This window comes from Martes martes, assembly GCF_963455335.1.
Source record: "Martes martes genome assembly, chromosome: 1".
Lineage (NCBI taxonomy): Eukaryota > Metazoa > Chordata > Mammalia > Carnivora > Mustelidae > Martes > Martes martes.
The window spans coordinates 25,833,505-25,838,608 of NC_137888.1; the positions used below are offsets into that span (position 1 = coordinate 25,833,505).

The 5,104-nt window shown below is 37.8% G+C and overlaps 1 pseudogene across 1 annotated transcript; it reads right to left on the bottom strand.

Moving 5' to 3' along the window:
• Positions 1-2,190: 2,190 nt before the first annotated feature.
• LOC308355681 (ribose-phosphate pyrophosphokinase 2-like) lies at positions 2,191-3,130 on the bottom strand (annotated as a pseudogene). The gene has a single exon. The product of its transcript is annotated as a ribose-phosphate pyrophosphokinase 2-like (transcript).
• Between the last annotated feature and the right edge of the window lie 1,974 nt (positions 3,131-5,104).

Sequence of the window (5,104 nt, forward strand, 5' to 3'; positions counted from 1 at the left end):
AGGTAAAAAGTGAGGTTAAGTGATAGAAACAATCGGACAATGACAATGTAGATTTTTCTATTTTTTTAATCTGAAGATTATTTTTTTAATTATTTTTAAAGATATTATTTATTTATTTGACAGAGAGAGACACAATGAGAGAGGGAACACAAGCATGGGGAGTGGCAGAGGGAGAAGCAGGCTTCCTGTTGAGCAGGGATTATGACCCGAGTCGACGGCAGACGCTTAACGGCTGAGCCACCCAGGCGCCCCTCTCTGAAGATTATTTTAAAACTAGCTATGTATCTTAGGTTCAATCTTAACATGAAATGTTTACCTCTAAATAATTTTTTTCAGTCATAGGAACATGTATGTGAAGGCTATCTACCTATGCACATTTATAACTACATTTTCAGTTGCCTATGCATAGAAATCCCAAGAAATAGATAACACTCATTCATCAAAACTAAAAATTACATAATCTAAATAAACTCTTTACATACTCATGTCAACTCTTGCTAGATGTAGTTAATCTGTATTGCATAGCTGACTCTACCAGGCTACAATACCATTTTTTTTTTTTCAAAAGTAATTTTAAGGTACAGAAAAGTGCTCATTTTTACAGTGACCAAAGTGGTACTTTTTAACTTCAATCTCTGCTATAGTGAAGTTTGAAACCTTAAAGATGGCTGTTCAAGTTTGTTAGTGACTTAAAGATTTGATTTTTCTGCCCATTGAATTTAGGTCAGAGATTTTCCTCTATTCAAGTTTCACAATTCAGCAGAAGCTAGAGATTATTAATATTCCAAGGCTTTGTCTGTGCAGGCAAATTTTCTTCTTTGGGGGCTGAAGAATTCAGAGCCAATGTGGATATGACAGAACTCACAGGGAATTAGCACTTGCCTTCTGCTACAGGCAGTAGGCACCTCACTGAGGAGGAAGTTGTCAAGGGCCATCTTATTAATAAAGCAATCTTCGCCTCCATGATTACTCTTGGCCATCATTTGAACATTATCTTAATGGAGGAAAAATTAATGCTTACTAAATTATACTTTTTTCGTAGGCCTTTCTTACCCATATTTTTCATCTAACAGTTTTAAAACGTTAAAATAATCAGTTGCCTAGGAGACTTGCTACTTCTGATTACGAAATGCAAAAGAATATTAAATAAAAAATAAGGAAATAGTGTTTAAATGTGAATTTGGGGGCACTCACAAAAATTCACCTTTTTATTATGTCAGAAACAAAGTAATGATCAGACTAGTAAACTTGAGAGGACTTGTGAGAGTCTTTGTTTGGGTGGAAATCCACAACATGAAATTATTGGAAAAAAGGCAAAGTAAAAGCTAGAGCTAAGAATAGACATTGAAACAAGATGGCAGGACAGGAGGAGCTGCTCAAAGAGCTTCTGCTTGGGATTGCAGAGCACAGTGTGAGGGCAACCAGTGGGCCTGCAGTCTGTCTCCAAACACTTTCTCAGTCAGATACATTGTTGAACATAATTTTGGAATATTAGAACAAGTCATTTCAGGTAAGTGATAGTTATAACATATTTTTCAGAAGTGGCAATAAAAAAAAAACTGAACTGTGTTGCCTCTGAAGTGCCTAATTTTTATCAGAAAGTAAACATGTCAGTGGCTATCTTAAGCTACATAAAATTTGGTCAAATTAAGCCCAATAACACAATCACTTATTTGAAACCTGCTTCCTAAAAAAAAAAAAAAAAAAAAAATTCAAAATTCAGGGTATTATCAATTTTCTAAAGTTCTCTCAGAAATAAAGGCTAATTCTATATGTAGAGTTTTACCCAAATGTCCATTGACATTATCATTATTTACATAGAAGGCTTTAATCCGAAATCACCTTGGCGCCCTCAAAATATATAAACTATGGACTTCTGCAGTGGAATTATATACTTGCAAGTTGTGACCTCAAAGTACTGATAAACCAAAGAAAAAGGTCACCTATCAGAACAGGTCAGAATGATGACTCATTCTCACTAATGAAAGATCAAATAACCATTACCCTCTCCCCAAACTGGAAATAAATGATCTTGAGCTTGAGAAGGGGGAAACAGTGGATCCTGGAGTATACAAAAATCAGATGCTTTCGCCTTATCCTCCAACTGCTGAGTCCTAAAACTAAAAAGTCAGACAAACTCATGCAATTCAGAAGCCAGAGAAGGTTTGCTCTACATTTCACATCTGGGATCTATAGGAGGGTGTAGCCGAACAGGCAGAACACGGATTCACTGTTGTGTGTCCTTGGGATTGCCTCTGCCATGATCATAGAGATATCAGTAACCTGAATCTTGGAACAGTGTCTCATTTCGTCCCCTTGTGGAATGGTGTTTGTGACAATAGCCTCAAAAGCAGCATTATTTATGCTGGAAATAGCTGGCCTAGAGAAGAGATCCCATGGGTAAGAATAGCATAAACTTTGGTGGCTACCGGGAGTAGCTTGTCAGCAGCATGGCAGATGGTGCCACACGTGCCAGCCACGTCCTCCACAAGGACAGCCGTGCGGTCCTTCATGTGGCCCGCCAGAACCATCTGGTCCACTTCATTTGCCTTCTAACTCTCTTTGTGAATCAAGGCAAATTCCACATTCACCCACATTCACTGCAATTGATGTGACGCTTTTAGCTCCCCCGACATTGGGTAAACAATAATACAGTTCCTCCTCTCAGCAGTGCTCTCCTGAATCCACTGCAGGACTGCAGGCTCCGTGGACAAATTATCCACTGGAATCTCAAAGAATCCCTGGATCTTAAAGTCGTGCAGGTCCATGGTGATAATGTGATCTGCCCCAGCAAAAGCATAGTGGCCACGAGTTTCACAGAAATCGGAGGGTGACTCTTATCCTTTTTATCTTGTCAAGAGTATGGAAAACCGGATCACAGCAGTCAACCTGGATGATGATGCAGTCGTTGATGAGGACGAGGAGTTCCATCATGTTGTTGATTTGTCCACAGCCACTCTGGGTGTTCTAGACATCTTCGCCCTTCCTGCTTTCACTGATCTCACCTTTGGTCTACTGGATGCTGAACTTCTTGGTGACGACTTTGCCCAGGTCTAGGCCCAGCCAGTCGGCCACGTGCTGAGACAGCTGCTGATGCAAGCTGCCTGCTGAAGAGCATGATATCAGGCATGGCAGAGGTGGCGGGGGCACCAAAGGCTGCCATGTGAGCGGGAAAGCACGGCTGTCCCTGTCTGGGTTTGATGTCACGGTGCTTCTGGCATTAGAGAATTATTTGTGAATTATTTAGTTAACTTTCATTTTTTGGAAGCATATGTGCAGAATTGGTATTATTTTTTTCTTGCATTCTGAGAGAAATGGTCTGTCAAGCTATTTGTATCTGGATTTTTTGTGTGTGGGGAAAAGTTAACTACAATGAAGTATTTTTCGTAGATAAAATTTTCATTTCTTGTGTAGGTGTTAGTAGTTGTATCTTTCAAGGAATTTGTCCATTTCATCTAAGTTGTTGAATTTATTGTCATAAATGTGTTCACAATATTCTCTTCGTATCTTTTAAATATTCATAGAATCTCTAGTTCTGTTACTGTCCTCATTACTGAGTTTGGTAATTAGTGTCACCTCTCTTTTATTTTATTTCTTTCCTAGTAGTCTGACTACAATGTATGTCAATTTTATTGATGTTATTAAAGAACCACTTTTTGGTTTCATTTTTTTTTTAATTTTCTGACTTCTAGATAATTTATGCTTTGATATTTTATTTCTTCTTTCTACTTTGAAAGCTGATGTCATTGACTTGAGTTGATTCTTATTTTCCAGTGTACATATTAAGTGCTTTAAATTTCTACCTAATTACTGTTTTTTCAGTGGTATCCCGCATGTTTTGATATGTTACATTGATTTTGATATGTTACATTGATCTACAGTTTAAAAAAAATTAATGTCATACCAAAGTGTTATAAACTGGGTGGCTTTAAACAATAGAAATTTCATTCTCGCACAGTTCTGGAGACCAGAAGCCCTGAATCAAGGTGTCAGCAGGGCCATGCTCCCTCTGGGACCTTGGTACAATCTTCCTTGACCCTTCCTGGCTTTTCATGGTAGCAGTAATCTTTGGTGTACCTTGGCTTGAAGGTGCATTGTACTGATCTCTGTGTCTGTCAGCATCTCATGTTCTTGCTGTATGTGTCTTTCCCTTCTAGTAAGAGCACCAGTCATGTTAGATTAGGGCTCACCTTATCCAGTATTACCTCATCTTGAATTAACTAATTATACCTGTAATGACTTCCTTTTCAAATAAGTTCATGTACATTCTGAGATTCTTGGGGTTTAGAACTTGAACATAATTTTGGAGGGGGGAGTACAATGTAACCCATAATAATTGTGTTTGTATTTTTATTCTGTTCAAAATACATTCTAGTTTTCTTTCTACCCTTTTTTTAGAGCCATGGATTATTTAATAGTGTTTTAGTTTTTAAATATTAGAGAGTGTTTCAATGTAAACTTTTTATTTTTGTATGTTGATGATAAATTCTTGTTGCTTTTATATGTCTGAGAAAATATTTTGACTTCGTTTTTCAAAGATGTTTTCTTTAGGCATAAAATTCTATAGTTTAAAAAAATTAATTATTTGAAAGGAGAAAGAGAGCACAAGCAAGGGTGGGGAGAGGCAGAGGGAGAAGCAGACTCCCTGCTGAGCAGGGGACTCAATCTCAGGACCCTGGGATCATGACCTGAGCTGATGCAGATGCTTAACTGACTGAGCCACCCAGAAGCCCCTACAGTTTTTTTTTTTTCTTTGACATCTTTTTTTCCCCTCTTAGTACTTTAGACATACTGCTCCATTGTGTTGCTTCTTACATTGTATCCACCTAGAAATCTGTCATTTTCAGATCTTTTTGTCTGACTATTAGATGTTTAATTTTTTAGGGGCTGCTTTTAAGACTTTGTCTTTATCACTGATTTTAAGCAATTTTATTATGATGTACCCTGGTGTGGTTTTCTTTGTTTCTTTTTCTTTTCTTTTTTTCTTTTTTTATAAAAATTTTTATTTATTTATTTTGAAAGAGAGACAGAGAGAGAGCATGAGAGGGGAGGTCAGAGGGAGAAGCAGACTCCCCATGAAGCCGGGAGCCCGATGTGGGACTCG